The sequence below is a fragment of the Pan troglodytes genome, chromosome 4 (genome assembly GCF_028858775.2).
Source record: "Pan troglodytes isolate AG18354 chromosome 4, NHGRI_mPanTro3-v2.0_pri, whole genome shotgun sequence".
Taxonomy (NCBI): Eukaryota; Metazoa; Chordata; class Mammalia; order Primates; family Hominidae; genus Pan; species Pan troglodytes.
The window spans coordinates 48684111-48705514 of record NC_072402.2 but is presented as its reverse complement, the minus strand read 5'-3'; the positions used below and the strand labels follow the sequence as shown (position 1 = coordinate 48705514).

The 21404-nt window shown below is 39.7% G+C and overlaps 1 protein-coding gene and 1 pseudogene across 16 annotated transcripts in view; one reads left to right on the top strand and one right to left on the bottom strand.

The window, feature by feature from the left end:
- Window positions 1-21404, top strand: part of ERBIN (erbb2 interacting protein) — a 151270-nt gene that overhangs the window by 10728 nt on the left and 119138 nt on the right. The gene's annotated exons all lie outside the window — the stretch shown is intronic.
- On the bottom strand, window positions 6890-7176 carry LOC129144160 (U6 snRNA-associated Sm-like protein LSm3; annotated as a pseudogene).

The window sequence follows — 21404 nt, the reverse complement described above, 5'->3', positions numbered from 1 at the left end:
GTCGTGGATACCTGGTATCAACAGAGGGTCCTGTCTGCTCTTTTAAAAGCCATTCCCAAGCCAAGGACCCTAGGAGTCATCTTTATTTTCCTGACCTTAGTAATTGAAATTTCTGTCGATTCTGTCTTACAAATGTCTACAGAGTGAGACACTTTAGGGTAGGATAGGAAGGCTGGATAAGGTGAAGGGCTTTTGATAGGCAGAGGGTAAAAACAATTACCTTAATCTGTTTTTTCCCCAATTATAAAAATAATCTTGCTGTAAAAATTCAAACACAGAAATATAGAACATAGAAGATGAAAATTCTCCACAATTCCATCTCCCAGATATACTCCGGTATGTGTAGTTAAAATTGATAGCTAGCTAGAATCAAATTCCCTCTGAAGAGTGTGTATCAATTTGTACTTCCATCAATGGTATATAAAATTACCTGTATGCATTTTTGACCAAAATGGGTATTGGTTGTCTTATAATACTTGTGGACATCTGAGAGAGGCAATATAGTATAGTATGTAAGAACATAAGTTTTGGAGTCAGATTGCCTGGATTTAAATCCACAACTTACTAACTATGACATTGAAAAATTAAATGTCAATTCTTTTAGGTATAGTACATATACAGTGTGCCTTTTGTGTTCTACATGGTTTTTATTGATGTGTTGCTTATCCTTATGCATTGGCTCTGGTGTTTGCCATATAGATGCTTAAATTTTAATGTAATCAAATTTGTCAGTCTCTTTATGCCTTTTGGTTTTAATGTTATTCTTGGAAAGTATTTGCACCAAGATTATAAAAGTAATAACCTAGCTTTTTAAATTTTGGCTTAAGGAGTGAAAAAATAATCTAGCTTTATGCTCCCCAAATTTCTAACTAGTTGTAGTGCCGTTTGTTGAATAATCGTTTTACTTCTAAAAGTCTGCCTTTATCAATAGTAAATCCCCAAATATGTTTATACTATGTCAGGATTTTCTTTTTTTTATTTGTTGTGTTTTTTATGATACTGTGCTATTTTGACCTCTCTCCCCTTCATTGTATATTTAATATCTGGAAGTGTTGCTTTGTTACTCTGCTTTTAAATGAATTTTCCAGGTGGACATGAATCATTTTTATCAGCTTCTGAAAATAATTCTTGGCCGGGTGCGGTGGCTCATGCCTGTAATCCCAGCACTTTGGGAGGCCGAGGCGGGTGGATCACGAGGTCAGGAGATCGAGACCATCCTGGCTAACACGGTGAAACCCTGTCTCTACTAAAAATACAAAAAAATTAGCCGGGTGTGGTAGCAGGCGCCTGTAGTCCCAGGTACTCGGGAGGCTGAGGCAGGAGAATGGCATGAACCTGGGAGGCGGAGCTTGTAGTGAGCCGAGATCGTGCCACTGCACCCAGCCTGGGGGACTGAGCTAGACTCCCATCTCAAAATAATAATAATAATAATAATTCTTGGTGGTATGTTGATTGAGAGGGTCTGCATTTGTAGATTAATTTAGAAGATCATTGATAACTTTACGATAGCATATCTCTTTCTAGGAAGATAGATTTCCCATTTATTTGATGTTTGATGCCCTTTAGTGGCATTTATGATTTTCGTCTTGTCATATCTGTGTTTCTTGTTGATACGCATATTTGTTATTTTTAAGAAACCATATATTTTTGTTATATTTATTTCTAAAAACATTTTGGAGGGAGGGCAAGGGCTTCTGTTTTTATGAGGCTATTTCATCAATTGCATTATTATCTGGCTATTTAAATAAAGGAAGCAATTGAGTTTCATGTTTATTATCTACTATACTCTAGTGATGACTTTTGAAAAATTGCTTTTAGTATTTTAGTTGATATGTTTGTATTTTCCGGGTGTATAGTAATAGATTCATGAGCAGGCATAGGTCTTTTTTTTTTTTTTTTTTTTTTTTTTTTTTTGAGACAGGGTCTCGCTCTGTCACTCAGGCTGGAGTCAGTGGTGTGATCATAGCTCACTGCAGCCTTGACCTCCTGGGCTGAAGTGACAGGTGTGCACAACCCAGTTTGCGTATTTATTTGTAGAGATGTGGTGTCACTCTGTTGCCCAGGCTAGGACTGATTCTGTTTTGTTTCGTTTTTTTTCTTGAGACGGAGTCTTCCTCTGTCACCCAGGCTGGATTGCAGTGGCGCAATCTGGGCTCATTGCAACCTCCACCTCCTGGGTTCAAGTGATTCTTCTGCCTCAGCCTTCCAAGTAGCTGGGACTACAGGTGCACGCCATCATGCCTGGCTAATTTTTGTATTTTTAGTAGAGTCGGGGTTTCACCATATTGGCCAGGCTGATCTCGAACTCCTGACCTTATGATCCGCCTGCCTCAGCCTCCCAAAGTGCCGGGATTACAGCTGTGAGCCACCGCGCCCGGCCAGGACTGATTCTTTTAAGTAGAAATTGGTCCCTGCTACTACTCTTCTGCCCCTTGAAGGTGTCGTCAGTCATATGAGAATGGCCTCTTGAACCTTGTTGTTCCTGAACTGGTTTTTTATTTATCTCTAAGAAATTAATACTAATTATAAACATTTTCTTTGAACTGCTTAGTATTTAGTGTGATGTACAGTAATAGAGCTGGCCCGCTTTATCCATGGGTTACCTATGTACAGATTTTGTAGTCATGAATTCAACCAATCATGAATTGAAAATAATTTGAGAAGAAAATCAATAAAAAAATACAATAGCCAGGCATGGTGGCTCACACCTGTAATCCCAGCACTTTGGGAGGCTGAGGTGGGTGGATCACGAGGCCAGGAGGTGGAGACCAGCCTGACCAGTATGGTGAAATCCCATCTCTACTAAAAATACGAAAATTAGCCGAGTGTGGTGGCGTGTGCCTGTAGTCCCAGCTACTTGGGAGGCTGAGGCAGAAGAATTGCTTGAACCCAGGGGGCAGAGGTTGCAGTGAGCCGAGGTTGCGCCACTGCATTCCAGCCTGGGCAACAGGATGAGACTCCATCTCCAAAACAAACACCAATAAAGAACAATACAAATAACAACAATATAGCAATTATTTATATAGCATTTGCATTGTTTTAGGCATTATAAGTAATTTAGAGATGATTTAAGGTATATGGGAGAATGTGCATAGGTTATATACAAATACAACACCATTTTATATGAGGGATACTTGGAGCATCCTCAGATTTTGGTATATGTGAGGGTTCTGGAACTAATCCCCCATAGATACTGAGGGATGACTGTAATTATGTATATCATTAAATGACAGTTATTTTGAGCCTTTAATTATTATAGTAGGCTTGATGTAATTTACATGTATGATAAACATGTAAATGTGTGACAAGGAAAAGGATCTTTGTCACTACTTATACCCTAAGGTTTATTTTTGTCCCATGTGTTTCATAGACCTTAACCTTACCCTTTCTTGTAGTTTTTTTTTTGAGACGGAGTGTCGCTTTGTCGCCCAGGCTGGAGTGCAGTGGCACGATCTCTGCTAACTGCAAGCTCCGCCTCCCAGATTCACGCCATTCTCCTGCCTCAGCCTCCTGAGTAGCTGGGACTACAGGTACCCGCCGCCACGCCTGGCTAATTTTTTGTATTTTTAGTAGAGATGGGGTTTCACCATGTTAGCCAGGATGGTCTCGATCTCCTGACCTCGTGATGCGCCCGCCTCGGCCTTCCAAAGTGCTGGGATTACAGGCGTGAGCCACTGCGTCTGGCCCTCTTTCTTGTAATATATTTAACAGATAATTTTGTGTGAATGATAGGTGTGTTCCCCAGAATACTGATGTTTTCCTCATACTCACTATCACTGTAAATGACTAGTCTGGAGTACCACCTCTTTTTTCTTTTTAATTAGTACAACAGGAAGCTGTTAGACCAGTTGGAGAAGTGAAATGTGGAGGTAATTTAGCTTATTAATGACATAACTCAGATTAGAAAAAGAAATCCAAGTTTCCTGACTCTGTTGGTTTTTTTTTCTTATTATACCAGCATTTTCCTAGGTATGTTCTGAAGAATACAGTTTCTTTAGAATAATACTATTTCCCAAAGATTTTTAATAGGTGTTAGAGAAAAAAAGACTTTTGGGCTCATCTAAGTGAGGAAATTCTGAGTTGATAGACCTGGTTTTCCATCTTCTCTTTGGCAGACGCCAGTTTGTTATAGATGATTTTTTTTTAGTTTAGAAATAACTGGATACAACTTAATTTACAAAAAAAGTTTACATCAATATTTGAGCCAAGAAGTTTCAGAGAAAGATTTATCCTTAAAGTAGTGTGTAATTCTTCATGATCTCAAGTTTTAAAAAATAGACTTAAGGCTGGGTGCAGTGGCTCATGCCTGTAATCCCAGCACTTTGGGAGGCTGAGGCAGGTGGATCACTTGAGGTCAGGAGTTCGAGACCAGCTTGGCCAACATGGTGAAACTCCGTGTCTACTAAAAATACAAAAATTAGCCGGGTGTGGTTGCGCATGCCTGTAATTCCGCCTACTCGGGAGGCTTGAACTCAGGAGGCGGAGGCTGTGGCGAGCTGAGGTCACGCCAGTGCACTCCAGCCTGGGTGACAGAGCGAGACTCCCTCTCCAAAAAAAAAAAAAAAATAGACTTTAAGTTTTTTGAGTAGTTTCAGGTTTACAGAAAAACTGATTAAGAAGTGTAAAAAATTCCCAAACCCTCCTTCTCCATTTCCCCTATTATTAACATCTTGCATTCATGCAGTATATTTGTTAGAATTGATAAGCCAATAGTGATACATTATTATTAGCTAAAGTCTATTGTTTATATTAGGCTTCACTCTTTGTGTTGTACATTCTGTGGGTTTTGACAAATGTATACATGTCCCTGATTGTTGCTGATAATGGCAACAATCTGTTCAGTAATTATAGCTTATGGATGAGCGAAATGAATTACAGGAATGTTAGAAGGGATGAGAAGGAGGAATTGGGAATACTGTCTAATCAGGCACTTGCATTACCTAAGATCAGATTACTTTTTTACTGACAGCATATGTGGGAATAATGTATTACTGATGTTGAAATTACCTGTATTGAATCTTTGGAAGCAGATTTTTAAAGTTATCTCTTCTTTAAAAATGATTATCAACATTTGGTAATCCATGTTCACAATTTCTGGAAAACTGAAATTTGAATGTTGGCGTGTTTTCATTCTGAGAAATGATTTAAATGAAAGTAGAAGCTCTCCCATCATTACTTTTTTTAAGTCATTGCTCTACAGCTCTTAGTTGGCCTCTTTGTGTACATCCTGTTCATCCAAGTCCAACTCAAGTACCATTATTTCTACTGAAGCTTCCACCCAATGTTTAAAATTTCCCTTCTTTGGATTTATATATTTTTCTTCTGAACTTTTTTATTGTGATAAAATACAAATAAAATATCTTAACCATTTTTAAATGTATTCTACACTGGTATTAAGTACATTCATATTATTGTATACCCTTCACCACTGTTCATCTCCAGAACTCTTTTCATTTTGCAAAACTTTAACTCTATACCCATTAAACAATAACTCCCAAAGCCTCCTAGCCGCTGGCAGCTACCATTTAACTTTCTGTGTCTATTATTTTGACCAAGTACCTCGTGAGTCACTTAGCATATTGTCCTCAAGGTTCATCTGTGTTTCAGCATATGTCAGAATTTCCTTCCTAAGACCAAATAATACTCCATTGTATGTATATACCACATTTTGCTTATCCATTCATCTGTGGGTAGACACTGGGGTTGATGCCACATTTTAGCCATTGTGGATAATGCTGTATGAACATGGGTCGATAAATATCTCCTTGAGACCCAGCTTTCATTTCTTTTGGATATATACACCGAAGCGGAATTGCTGGCTCATATGGTAATTCTGTGTTTAGTATTTTTTTTTTTTTTTTTTTTAGGAACCACCATATTTTCCACAGTGGCTCTACCACTGTATATTTCCACCAAAAGTATACAAGAGTTCCAGTTTCTCTACATCCTCACCAACACTTGCTATTTTGTTTCTTTGATAATAGCAATCCTAATGGGTGTGAGGTGGTATCTCATCATGGTGGTTGTTGGTTTTTTTTTTTTGTTTTTTTTTTTTAAGGCAGAGTTTGCTCTGTCACCCAGGCCGGAGTGCAGTGGTGCAATCTCGGCTCACTGCAGCCTCCTCTTCCTCCCATGCTCAAGCAATCCTCCCACCTCAGCCTCCCAAGTAGCTGGGACTATAGGCATGTGCCACCCTACCTGGCTAATTTTTGTATTTTTAGTAGAGATGGGGTTTCACCATGTTTGCCAGGCTGGTATTGAACTCTTGGGCTCATGTGATCCACCTTGGCCTCCCAGAGTGTTGGGATTACAGGTGTGAGCCACTATACCTGGCCTTATTATGGTTTTGATTAGCATTTCCTTGATAATTAGAGATGTCGAGTATCTTTATATGTACTTGTTGGCTATTTGTATATCTTTGGAGAAATGACTATTCAAGTTCTTTGTTTTTGAATTGGGTTGTTTTTTAGTTGTTGAACTGTAGTAGTTAATATATTTTCAATACCAGTCTGTTATTAGATACATGATTTGCAAATATTTTCTCCCATTCTCTGGGTTTTATTTTTACTCTCTTGATAGTCTTTTTTTAAGAAATCAAAAAGCAAATATCAAATTTAAAGAAAAAAATGGAGCAAATGAACTCCTGAAAAAATTCTGTATCTTGATCACATTTATTGGAATGGTTGGAAGAAAAATAAAAATACCTCTTAGCTTAGGAAGTTGTGAGTTATCTGCAAATCTCCTCAGTTTAGGAGTGGAAGAATCCTGGAGTCATTTATTTCAAAATGTACGCAGGTTTCTCTTTTGAATGTCTTACAGATTTAAAGAGGCCATTGAACCAAGTCTTGTATTTTTCTATACAGGATAAATTCCTTGTTTCAGCCAGCTGTCAGTGGAAGGCAACTAGTATGACACCATCTCCATGGACAAAGAATGTTGGAATATTCCATTTCATTGATTTATATATCTCTTTATCTGTTTCTTCATCAGTTTCTATAGTAGTCACCGTTTCTTCCAATGTCATTTAAATGTTGATCACATGCCTGTAATCTGCTTTTAAGTTCTTGGTCATTTCTCATTTTCACATAAATTTGTTCATCCAGGATGAGCCTGATGGAGATCCAGGAGCTCCTTTATGGTGCTGGTAATTTGTTTTGGGTCCATGTTGCCTGCCATATTTCAAACACTGCACCCTTTTCCTCCTCTCTCGAATAGTGGCTTTGGATTTATAACTTAAAAACTGCTTAGCCATTCAATTTAAAACTTAAATATATAAACTATTTTATGTAGTTTTCTAATTGTTCTTGGATATTTTAGTTGCCTTAGCTAATTTTCTTTTTAAAATAAAAATAAAGTTAAAATTCAGATCTCTCTACTACCAGTTTATAAATATGTTTCACTTCAGATTTCTCATTGAAATTAAGTTTTTATTTTGAGATAACTATAGATTCCCATACAGTTTTAAGAACTACTACTGTGAGGTCTTGTGTATCTTTTATCCAGTTACCCCAGTGGTAATATGTTGCAGAATTATAGTATAATTGCACAACCAGGATATTGGAATTTTGGTAGTCAAGATACAGAATAGTTCCATCATCCCAAGGATCACCTGTTTTTTATTTTTATTTTTTATTTTTATTGCTATCACAGCCATCTCCCTCCTATATTCCCTTTACCCCCTGCATTTTGTCTTTTCAAAAATGTTATATAAATGGAATCAGGCTGGGCATGGTAGCTCATGCCTGTAATCCCAGCACTTTGGGAGGCTGAGATGGGCAGATCACTTGAACTCAAGAGTTCAAGACCAGCCTGGGCAACATGATGAAACACTGTCTCTACAAAAACACAAAAATCAGGTGGGTGTGGTGGTGTGTGCCTGTAGTCTCAGCTACTCAGGAGGCTAAGATGGGGGTATTGCTTGATCCTAGGAAGTCAAGGCTGCAGTGAGCTGAGATTACACCACTGCACTCCAGCCTGGGTGACAGAGCAAGACTCAGTCTCATGAATGAATGAATGAATGAATGAGTGAATGGAATCATATAGTACATGACTTTTGGGACTGGCTTTTTACTTGGAAGATTCCAGAGTTGTTGCTTATAGCTATAATTTGTTCATTTTTATTGAGTAGTACTCCATGGCATCCATGTACTACCAATTTGTTGAATCATTTCATGTTGAAGGTCATCTGGATCATTGTCAATTTTTGGCTATTAGAAATACACCTGCTGTGAATATTCATGTAGAGGTTTTTCTGTGAACATCCCAGTTTTCACTGGTATAAAAGTATAAGAGTATGATTGCTGCGGTGTATCGGATACAAACTGCCAAAGAGTGTTTTCCATAGTGGTTGTACTATTTTGCATTCCCACCAGCAGTGTATGAGAGATCTAGTTTTTCCACATCCTAGCCAGCAATTGGTTGTTACTTTTTTTTTTTTTTTTTACTATTTTAAAAACTATTCTTATAGATAAGGAGTATATCTCATCATGGTATTTCATGTTAGCCTTTTCCTAATGGCTAATATGTGGAACATCTTTAACTGTGCTATTCAACGTCTGTATATTCTCTTCAAATCTGTTGCCCATTTTCTAACTGGATTTTTTTTTTTTGTAAGTATTGAATTTTGAGAGTTCTTTATATGGATCCTTTTTTGGATATATAGTTTGCAGGTATTTTCTCCCATTCCATACCTTATCTTTTAATTCTAACAGCATCTTTTGCAGAACAAAAGCTTTTAATTTTGATGAAATCCCATTTATTATTCTTTTATGGATTGTGCTTCTGTTGTGAAGTCCAGTACTTTTTGGCTATTTTTGTATCCTGAAAAATTTCCCTTATGCATTTTTCTGAAAGTTTTATAGTTTTGCATTTCCGTCTGTGATCCATTTTTTTTGAGATGGAGCCTCTGTCATCCAGGCTGGAGTGCAGTGGTGCCATCTTGGCTCACTGCAACCTCCACCTTCCTGGTTCAAGAGATTCTCCTGCCTCCGTCTCCTGAGTAGCTGGGACTACAGGCACATGCCACCACGCCAGGATAATTTTTGTATTTTCAGTAGAATCATTTAAAATAGGATCCCTGTATGTTCAGCTTCATTGATTATTATTTTTAACATTTCTCCTTACAGATGAGATTTGAGGTGACACTTAATAGGATGTCAATACATAGTTAATAGAAGTAGAAAATCAGATCCAAGGAAAGAAGTGAAGAAATACATTACTTTTAAGTAATTTAACATAATTGCTGTGATAAAACATCAAATTTAGCTAAGCTTCCTGGGAGCCAGAGTTTTCATTACCCTAAATGAAGAAATATGTCACGAATTCTCCAGAAGAGACAAATTTTTTCTTGCATTGAATCTTAAATAAGCTGGATGTGGTGGCTCACACCTGTAATCCCAGCACTTTGGGAGGCCGAGGCAGGCAGATCACATGAGGTCAGGAGTTTGAAACCAACCTGGCCAACATGACAAAACCCCGTCTCTACTAAAAATACAAAAATTAGCCAGGCATGGTGGCAGGTGCCTGTAATCCCAGCTACTCAGGAGGCTGAGGCAGGAGAATCACTTGAACCTCGGAGGCGGAGGTTGCAGTGAGCCGTGATAATGCCGCCATTCCACTCCAGCCTGGGCAACAAGAGTGAAACTGCATTTCAAAAAAAAAAAAAACTTAAATAATTTCTAATGTGCACATTGTTTATGTAAGAGCTATTGAATAATGAATGGACAGTGTTGTTGAGAACGATTTTACAGCACGTATTCTATAGCTGTCAAGATCTTTTTCATGAGTTTTTTGTTTGTTTGTTTTTGTTTTTTTTGAGACAGGATGTTGCTCTGTGTCCCAGGATGTTGCTCTGTGTCCCAGGCTGGAGTGCAGTGGGTTGATCACTGCAGCCTGGGTATCCCAGGCTCAAGCAATCTTCCTGCCTCAGCCTCCCAAGTAGCTGGGACTACAAGTGCGGGCTACAATGACTGGCTAATTTTTTTTTTTTTTAAGTAGAGATAAGGTCTCACTGTATTGCCCAGGCTGGTCTCGAACTCTTGAGCTCAAATGATTCTCCTGCTGCAGCATCCCAAAGTGCTGGGCTTTAAAGGTGTGAGCGACTGCATCCAGCTGGTTTTTTTTCTATTTAAATAATAAAAAGAGAAGGGTAAAATATACAAAATGCTCAGGGAAGATAAATTATATGTGAGGGTAGGCTAATGTAGTTTACAATGATAGGTTTTTTTGTTTCTAACTTGACCTAAAGATAACATAGACATAGCCATTTATGGAAACAGTATTGCTTACATCCCTCTAAACATCATTATTCTAATTTTGATTTTTGCTATGTGAGTAACAGACAATTTCAGGACTTTATTTCCTAATGAAAGGATGACATACTGGAGTTCTGTTTTGCTTTTTTTTTTTTTTTTTTTGGAGACAGAGTCTCCCTCTGTCACTGACGTTGGAGTGCAGTGGCCCAATTTCAGCTCGCTGCAACCTCCACCTCACAGGTTCAGGCGATTCTCTTGCCTCGGCCTCTCAGGTAGCTGTGATTAGAGGCATTTTCCACCATGTCCAGCTAATTTTTGTGTTTTTGGTAGAGACGGGGTTTCACCATGTTGGCCAGGCTGGTCTCAAACTCCTGACCTCAGGTGATCCATCCGCCTTGGCCTCCCAGAGTTCTAGGATTACAGGTTTGAGCCACCGTGCCTGGCCATGTTTTGCTTCTTGATGCAAAATCAGTTGAGGAAATGGTATGTTTAGTATCATATTAAGAAAGTTGAGAAATATTTATATTTACATAGAAGTCCCTTCTCCACAAGGGCTACTTGATATTATTATAAAGTTTATAGTTTATTCAGGAGTCAGGTATAGATCTACTCCTGGCACTTGATGCAAGTGCTTTGAAGACCCCTGAAAATACTAAAGAATATGAGGAGATTTTCAGACTTTCTAATAGTTACCAGTCACATCTGTGCTATAAAAAAAATACTGAGTCCCAGTCCCAGGAAATATTTAATTTCGGGCAGGGTAGTGTCTCACTTTGTTTGACTGTACTAGCTAAAAAACAAGCAAAAAACCCCACTTTCTGGTAATTGAAGGAGGTGAAGTGTTAACACTAAATGGTTGAATGTTGGGATATGAGTGCTGCTGTCAGACGTAATTCCTCCAGCTAATGTTCAGCCATTCCTTTTTCACAATAAGTTAAATACCTGGATTAGTTGTTGTTTAGAAAAACTTTATTTTGAAGTAATTATATATTTCTAGAAGAACTGCTAAATAGTCCAGAGGATTCTTATGTATCAACATCTTATATAGACATGGTACATTTATCAAAACTAAGAAATTAACCTTGATAAAATACTATTAATTAAACTACAGAGTTTAATTGAATTTCATCAAGTTTTCCACAAATGTCCTCTTGCTATTTTGGGATCCAGTGTAAGAGACCATGTTGTATTTAGTTTTATGTCTTTTATTTTTTAAATTTTCATTTTTGTGGAGACAGTTTTGCTACCTTGCTCAGGCTGGTCTCAAATTCCTGGCCTCAAATGATCCTCCTGCCTAGGTCTCCCAAGGTGTTGGGATTACAGGCGTGAGCCACTAAAGTATGCAGGAACCTAAAATATCTGCCCAGCCCAATTTTCAGGTATTTCCCCGCTCCCCTGAGATGGAGTTTCGCTCTGTCGCCCAGGCTGGAGTGCAGTGGTGTGATCTCTGCTCACTGCAGCCTCCGCCTCCCAGGTTCAAGGGATTCTCCTGCCTCGGCCTCTTGAGTAGCTGGGACTACAGGCGTGTGCCACCATGCCCAGCTAATTTTTTGTATGTTTAGTAGAGACGGGATTTCACCGTGTTAGCCAGGATGGTCTTGATCTCCTGACCTCGTGATCCCCCTGCCTTGGCCTCCCAAAGTGCTGGGATTACAGGCGTGAGCCACCACGCCCGGCCTCAGGTCTTTAGTTTCCTCCAATCTGACAATTTCTCAGTCTTTTCTTGTTTTTCATGACTTTGATTTTTGAAGAGTACTGGTTGGATATTTTGTAGAATGTTTCTAAGTTTGGGTTTTTCTGATTTTTTTCATGATTATGTTAGATTGTGGATATTTAGAAAGAATATCACGCAAGGGAAGTGCTCTTCTTACCATATCAAGAAAAGGGTATGATATTAACATCATTTATTACCAGTGATTTGAACTTTGATCACTTGGGTAAGGTGGTGTCTGCCAGGTTTCTCCACTGTAAAGTTACTATTTTTACTTTTCCATCATGGATCTGTTAGAAGCCCAGCTCACCCTTAGGGTGAGGGGAGCTAAGCTCTGCCTTCTTGAGAGAGAAGTACCAAATAATTTGCAGGCATGTTTAAACCACCACATAGATATTTTCGGGGAGATACTTTGATACTATTTCTCCTTAAAGGTTTGACTAGTAATTTTAGCATTCATATGTATTTTTTTTTTTTTCCTGTAGGATCAGTTGTCTTTTAAGGGGTATGTCATTGGCATATGAAAGAGAATATGGCATAGTAAGAGGGCTTGTATCTAGTTCATGTAAAAACTTAAGCCAGTAAAGAATAGTAAAAAGGGGCAATCAAATACAGTCACTTTACACTTTTGAAATTCATTTGATCTATAAGATTGTTCTGGATCTCAATTCTTGCTGTGCTGTTACATTAGAAGGTAGATTTTGTGAAGGTACTGATCACCAGTCAAGTGTGTGCTGGACTGTAGCTGGATTCTATATAGAGACTAAATGCTGGTGACACGCCGGTGGAAGCCCTCAGTTTAACCCCATTAGTGAATTTTTCAAGTGAACATAAAATTGGTATGATGAGGGGATGCTAATTCTAAAGACTGCTGGCCTCTTAAGTATTTTTCACATCTTTTTCCCTCTCTGGCAGTTTACCTTGTTTAGTATTTAGACTACTTAGACTATTGTGTTTCTCTCTCTTGCATTAGAAATAAGTTTCATGAGGGCAGGAATTTTAGCTTTGTTCTCTACCTCACTACCTTGAGCAGTATCTGGCACATAATAAGTGCTCAATAAGTATTATGTGAATGAAAAAATAATATTAAGATAAAGAATTTAAGCTGAATGAGAAATCTGTCGTGAGGCCTTGATACGTTCAGTTAAATAACTTCTGTAATTTTGAAGTGGGAAATGGTGTGTATTTTTAGGTCCTCTGCAGAGACCCTTGCAGTGAGTAGTAATTCAGTAGGCTTAGTCACCATAACTATTTTAGAGCAGTGTTTCCTAAACTTTTATAATTTTTGTAAACTTTTGAGCTCAATTAAATGAAAAACAAAAAATCAAGGAATACCACCTCAATGTTGAATTTTCAAAATAGTGGTACTTAAATATCTCCATTCGTAAAGCTATGTATAAAGTCCTTGTTTTTAGACTGTGGTTACAGTTATAACAGCACAAGTTAATTGTATATAAACTATAACATTTATTTAAATTTTCATTAATACCAAATTCATATAACAAATGATGTTTTGCTGAAATTTAATTGGAGGTTGTATCATGACTGATTCATTTGTGTTTGACACATGTATGCTGTTAAGTGCCTTATGATGTTAATTTTCCTGTCTTTCTCTTGGAACTGTCGCAAGTTTTGGACAACATGTCATTGTGGATTTACTTTGCAAGTTTGAATCTGCATTTATAGATCTTCTGCTTGTGTGATTTTCCCAATAGAATGTAAATACAATTCAGACATTAGGACTCATGTTCTGTGGGATGACTGCCAGACAGATGGCCCTAAGTATAATTGAACGGTATACCTGAAAAGTCAGAAAACACAGGATACTCTTATTTTTATATCTGTTATATTTTCACATAAAGAATCATTAGCTTTTTTTCCCCCCCCAACTTTCAGACCCCTTCACTGGTGCTGAATTCGAAGCAGTATATTCTATTAATCTGGGGGAAAAAGCACCATAGATATACTACAGAGAGTCCACAAAGTCTGGAATAACAGGTTAAATACTGTATTATACTTCTAAAATTTTTATTTTTATTTTTTAAAGAGATGGGCTCTCATTGTGCTTCCCAGGCACAAGTTCAGTGGCTATTCATAGGCATGATCATGGTGCATTGCAGCCTCAAACTCCTGGCCCCAAGTGATCTTACCATCTCAGCCTGCCAAGTAGCTGTGATTATAATGAGACCATGGGTTGGCGCCCCTGCTCCTGGCTTGTGTATTTGTTATACTTTTTTTTTTTCTAGATTAACAATTGGACTTACTGTTTAAACTTTGAGATACTTTCCCTGAAAAGGTATATGGAAATAGAGTAAAAACATAATGAGCATATTATATGAATATGTAGCTAGCATACTTTAAAATTTTTTATGCTTCTTGACTTTACAGATACCTTGTATATTAATTTGTCTTAATTTGAAACTCATAGAACTTGTGGTTTACAATTTAGTGAATACTATTAGCTTAAAGGATCTTATCCAAATGCTTTATTTAGATTGAGGTGATTTGGAGAAATAAGCCTTTCAGACATGCTTGTGCTTAACTTTTGTGGGTCTAGGAACAAGAGTACAAATGGAGTGTCACATACCGTACGTCTAATTTAAAAGTTATAAATCAATCTTAAAAAAGAACTTGCCAAAAAAAAGTTTCGTCCTCCTTCCTTCGTAAGTATACCATAATAAGACCCTGGGAGGCCAGGTTAGAATTTAGTATTTTCAGACTTGTTGGAGTTTCTCGTATCAGACTGTGGTGGTACAAAGTTACCATCTGGCTTCTGGTCCACAGCCCTCTCTGCTTCTGCTTTCTCCACTGCTCGTTACTACAATTAAGAGTATTTGGGCAGACCTGTATAGACATCCCAAGCAACATGTTCAACTCTGTTCACGTCCTCTGCATACAGTTGACTCTTGGTACCCTTCAAGCCTAAGGATACACAGTCTAGTTGGTATAGTTTTCCTTCTGGAGTACTGATCTGGTGAAAGAGGCTTTGGAAGCTTGTTGAGGGCTGTTTGGGCAGATATTTTAGGTTCTGCATACCCATAGAATGATGTAGCATTAGGGGAGAAAACGTGCTCCAGTTAGACAAGTCCTCTTGGCGCAATAGACTCCTTGCTTTGTGGGGAGGGTTGTATAGCTGGAGTGGTACCCCCTAACTCAAGGAATCCAGGGCTTGAGCTACTGTTGTTTAGGTCTAAGGGATCCATGTTGCTACATTTCTGTTTCGTGAAAACTACTGTGGTCGTCCAAGTCACAATACTCTACCTTGGGAAAATTCAACTGGGATTTATTATGCTTTAAAAAAAAATGTAATACAAACACTGTGGGGAGATTTGGTATCAATTATTTGCTAAGTTTTTCTTGATAGTTCTACTTAACCCACCCAAGTGAATTTTTTCTTTGTTGTTTTGAAACTAGAAGCTTACTGATATTAAGACATGGATTATCTGGGAATAGTTTTTGGTTGTCAGTCCTTTGATATAAAGCAGAGGTGGCACATTCATAAGCCAACACATCTCATATTGCATATAAGCTAGGAATGTTTAGGCTGTGGGGGATTGTAGAACATTAATTTCGACATTCTTTTGTGCCTATGCATGAAATTAGACCCCCCTTCCCCAAACATTATAGACCTGGATTCTTTTTTAAAATGTAAAACTTACTGATTTCAGAATGTTGGTTTCCCTACACTCGTTACTCCCCTACACTCTCTACTCCCCTACCCGCTACCCCTTTTAAAACTGTGGTGACCAAAGAACACATCAGCTGCAAGTTGGGTTTAGTTTGCTGACTGACAGTTGGGTAATAATGATGTGTGGAGGGAATCAGCTTGTCTTTGATTGAGACGATATATTAAAAGCGCATATAATTTACCCCCCACCTAGATTGTTCTCCTCTCACCCCCAGATTGTTCTCGAGAGTAATACATTTTGAAAATAATCTGTGGGGGAGAGGAGAAGGAAAAAAGAGCTGAGCTGCAACTCCGGTTTCAGAGGTTGTGTCCTGTGCTTGAAAAACACGTAGGAATTGGTGAAAATTAGTCTTTTTAGTCTATGCATTGACTCTTGGGAAAGTATGTTGTGCAAGAGATGAGAGTAACAGATGAGAGTACTATACTGTATTAGAAAGTGAGGGAGCCCTTTGTTCCATGTAAGACAATCTTGCCAGTCCAGTTTTGGTTACATATGGACCTGAGTACATCAAATTTGAGGATTCAGTTTAATGAAAATGATAAACATTGTAACATTTTAGTTTGATTTGTTTCATAGTGCTGTAAATACTACTTCATGCTGTTTCTTTTTTGTTAATTTGCTTTTATGAATATATAGCACTTATCTTGATAAATATACTACAAATGTGATTATTTATTGAGGTTGGCATGTCCCACAAAAGTTTAAAAATTGAGTGTGAAACAATTTTAGCAGGAATATCTTTGCTCAAAGAATGAGGTTTTTCAGAACTGAAAAAAAAAATGCATTGTAGGCCAGGTGCGGTGGCTCACGCCTGTAATCTCAGCACTTTGGGAGGCCGAGGTGGGGGATCACTTGAGGTCAGGAGTTTGAGACCAGCCTGGGCAACATGGTGAAGCTCCGTCTCTACTAAAAATACAGTAATTAGCCGGGTATGGTGGTGGGCGCATGTAATCCCAGCTACTCAGGAGGCTGAGGTAGTAGAATCGCTTGAACTCGGGAGGCGGAGGTTGCAGTGAGCTGAAATTGCCCCACTTGCACTCCAGCCTGGGTAGCAGAGCAAGATTCCGTCTTATAAAAACAAAACAAGAAAAACAAAACAAAAAGTGCACCATAGATTCTTAGGACAACTTTTATGTTAAAAAAAGTCTTAAAGTGGTTCGGATTTTTAAAAAATGCCAACCATTTTTTTCTAAAGAAAATTGTGCTAGCAAATAGGGGGGCCAACAAGAATATTTAGGAATTTTTGTGTCTACAAAGTATGTGCTGAATTAGAAACACTGAATTTTTTTAGCTTTTGGCATTGCTTCTCAATTGCTGTAATCTGCTTCTTGAAAAGAAAATCAACTCTGAGGGGCCGGGGATGGTGGCTCATGCCTGTAATCCCAGCACTTTGGGAGGCCAAGGTGTGCGGATCACTTGAGGTCAGGAGTTCAAGACCAGCCTGGCCAACATGGTGAAACCCCATCTTTACTAAAAATAGAAAAATTAGCTGGGCACGGTGGCGGGTGCCTATAATCCCAGCCACTTGGGAGGCTGAGGCAGGAGAATCGCTTGAACCTGGGAGGCAGAGGTTGTAGTGAGCCAAGATTGTGCCACTGCACTCCAGCATGGGTGACAGACTCCATCTCAACAAACAAACAAACAAACATCAGAATATAGATTGATATATGTGTTTCTTTGAGAAAATTTTCTCATATCCCAGGTGATTTTGGCTGTCGGACAAGAGGTAACTTCAGGTCAGTAAGTTGTTAGAATTCAGTGACAACTACAACGGTTTTCCCTTACACAAGGCTTTGCCTTCTGCAATTTCAGTTACCCACAGTCAACTACAGTCCAAAAATATTAAATGGAAAATTCCAGAAATAATTTGTAAGTTTGAAATTGCATGCTGTTCTGAGTAGTGATGAAATCTTGTGCCATCATGCACCATCCAGGGCAAGATATGAATTATCCCTTTGTTTAGCATATCTATATATGATACCCGCCCATTAGTCACTTAGTAGTAGCTGTCTCAGTTATTAGAGCAACAATACATGGTGTGTATAGAGTTCCACACTATCTGTGGTTTCAGGTATATTCTGAGGGATCTGGAAATGTATTCACCCCTAATAAGGGGAGACCACTGTATAGCAAGAAGAGTTCACATTTGTCCAATGTTATGTTAGAATGTGGCTGTTGTTAGATATTAGGAATGCTCTCTGTGGTAGAGTGTCTACTGCATTATTGAATCTGGTGGTAGTTGGGGATTAGAAACTGAAGGCCCTTCGGGGTGTGGGTGTGTGGTGGTAGTGGTGATGTTTTTTAAATGCCCATATAGCATGCATGCATGCATTCATTTACTTATCTTTTCACTGAACTGGGATGATTAATAATCATACAGCATTCTTTCAGGTGATTTTTTTTTTTTTTTTTTTGAGATGGAGTCTCGCTCTGTCACCAAGCTGGAGTGCAGTGGCGGTGTGATCTCGGCTCACTGCAACCTTTGCCTCTCAGGCTCAAGCGATTCACCCACCTCAGCCTGGGACTACAGACACGCGCCACCACACACGCCCAGCTAATTTTTTTACTTTTTTTTTTTTTTGGTACAGATGGTGTTTTGCCATGTTGCCTAGCTGGTTTCGAACTCCTAGGCTCAAGCAGTCCACCTGCCTCAGACTCCCAAAGTGTTGGGATTACAGGTGTGAGCCACTGCTCCTGGCAGGAAAAAATTTCTTAAAAAGAAATTTCAACCTTCAAAACAAAAAGTATATAAACCTGAACACAAGTTGTGCATTTGGAAGAATCTGCTCTAGTCTGCCGATATTTTTTCACCCTGAAGCACAACATAGCTGGAGTTGGATTTCTGGTGAACACTTTAATAATTCCACTTGAAGATGACATTGTTGTATCACCAGTGATCTCCACAATACACCCAAAACGGGGATTTTGAAAAGTGCTGGGATTACAGGTGTGAGCCACCACACCTGGCTTTCTTTAAGGTAGTATAACCATGCTGCTATTTGTGTATGGTAATAATATTACAAGCGGCTTAGAATGTAGTTGTTTGCATGAGTCAGAATATATTTAACCAGTCACTACTAAGGTATATTTATTGAGCACCCTCTCCCATTATTTTTTGCTATTATAATTTAACCCTTTTTGTGAAACTGTGGTACATATGTCTAGGTGTATTTTTTAGTACAGATCGTCCCCAATTTAGGATGGTTCAATGTAGGATTTTTTATTTTTATTTTTATTTTATTTTATTTTATTTTTTTTATTGATCATTCTTGGGTGTTTCTTGCAGAGGGGGGATTTGGCAGGGTCACAGGACAACAGTGGAGGGAAGGTCAGCAGACAAACAAGTGAACAAAGGTCTCTGGTTTTCCTAGGCAGAGGACCCTGGGGCCTTCCGCAGTGTTTGTATCCCTGGGTACTTGGGATTAGGGAGTGGTGATGACTCTTAACGAGCATGCTGCCTTCAAGCATCTGTTTAACAAAGCACATCTTGCACCGCCCTTAATCCATTTAACCCTGAGTGGACACAGCACGTTTCAGAGAGCACCGGGTTGGGAGTAAGGTCATAGATCAACAGCATCCCAAGGCAGAAGAATTTTTCTTAGTACAGAACAAAATGGAGTCTCCCATGTCTACTTCTTTCCACACAGACACAGCAACAATCTGATTTCTCTATCCTTTCCCCACATTTCCCCCTTTTCTATTCAACAAAACCGCCATCGTCATCATGGCCCGTTCTCAATGAGCTGTTGGGTACACCTCTGAGATGGGGTGGAGGCCGGGCAGAGGGGCTCCTCACTTCCCAGAAGGGGCGGCAGGGCAGAGGCGCCCCCCACCTCCCGGACGGGGCGGCTGGCCGGGCGGGGGCTGCCCCCCACCTCCCGGACGGGGCGGCTGCCGGGCGGAGGGGCTCCTCACTTCTCAGACGGGGCGGCTGCCGGGCAGAGGCGCTCCTCACTTCTCAGACGGGGCGGCTGCCGGGCAGAGAGGCTCCTCACTTCTCAGACGGGGCGGCTGCTGGGCGGAGGGGCTCCTCACCTCCCAGACAGGGTCGCGGCCGGGCAGAGGCGCTCCTCACATCCCAGACGGGGCGGCGGGGCAGAGGCGCTCCCCACATCTCAGACGATGGGCGGCAGGGCAGAGACGCTCCTCACTTCCTAGATGGGATGGCGGCCGGGAAGAGGCGCTCCTCACTTCCCAGACTGGGCAGCCGGGCAGAGGGGCTCCTCACATCCCCGACGATGGGCGGCCAGGCAGAGACGCTCCTCACTTCCCAGACGGGGTGGCGGCCGGGCAGAGGCTGCAATCTCGGCACTTTGGGAGGCCAAGGCAGGCAGCTGGGAGGTGGAGGTTGTAGCGAGCCGAGATCACGCCACTGCACTCCAGCCTGGGCAACATTGAGCACTGAGTGAACGAGGACTCCATCTGCAATCCCGGCACCTCGGGAGGCCGAGGCTGGCAGATCACTCGCGGTTAGGAGCTGGAGACCAGCCCGGCCAACACGGCGAAACCCCGTCTTCACCAAAAAAATACGAAAACCAGTCAGGCGTGGCGGTGCGCGCCTGCAATCGCAGGCACTGGGCAGGCTGAGGCAGGAGAATCAGGCAGGGAGGTTGCAGTGAGCAGAAATGGCAGCAGTACAGTCCAGCTTTGGCTGGGCATCAGAGGGAGACCGTGGAAAGAGAGGGAGAGGGAGACCGTGGGGAGAGGGAGAGGGAGAGGGAGACCGTGAGGGAGGGGGAGGGGGAGGGAAATGTAGGATTTTTTTTACTTTATGATGGTGTGAAGCAATACATGTTCAATAGAAATCCTACTTTGAGTACCAATACAACCATTCAGTTTTTCACTTTCAATACAGTTTTTGGTAGAGTACATGATGTGTTCAACACTTTCTTATAAAATAGGCTTTGTGTTGGGTGATTCTCCCCAACTGCAGGGTAATGTAAGTGTTCTGAGCATGCTTAAAGTAGTCTAGAGTAAGCTATGATGTTTGATAGGTTACGTGTATTAAATGCATTTTTTACTTAAACCTATCATAAGTGGAAAATATTTCATCGGCATGTAACCCCCATTATAAGACAAGGAGCATCTGTACTTTTTCTAAGGATAAATTTTTAAAAGTAGACATTGCGTATACACATTAACTTTATTTATACGTGTTGTCAAATTGTCATCAAGGACATTTATACTATTATATGCTTCCACTAAGAATGCGATAATAGATGTGTCTATATAATGCTAGCTAACATGTGGTGTTACCAGTTTTTTTTTTAATTGCCAATCTGATGGAAATAATGGTAATTTGATCACTTAAAAATTCATCTAATGAGGTGAGCATCTTAAATATTTTGGCCGGTTTTATTTCATTTCAGGAGTCATGTGTTTATTGCCCTTTTTTCATTTTTCTATGGAGGCCATCTTATTGATTTGGAAGAAGTATTAATATTTAGATTCTTTAATTTCATAACTTTTAAAAACAGTTGATAGTGTCCTTTGTCATATGTTTTATGTAGTTTAATATATTTTATGATTTCTAGCTTTGGTCATCTTACACAAAGTGAAGTCAAGACTCATACAATTTAATGTAAGAGCAGGAGATTTTCGTTTGGGGTTGGTCCATGGACTTGTAAGTATTCTGAGGATGGACTTCATAGTTCTCAAATACAAATTGAATACAACATTGGAATTACACATAAATTTTTATTTTTCTGATGACAGGTTCAGTCAAATTCATCTGGTTCTCAAATCGTATGA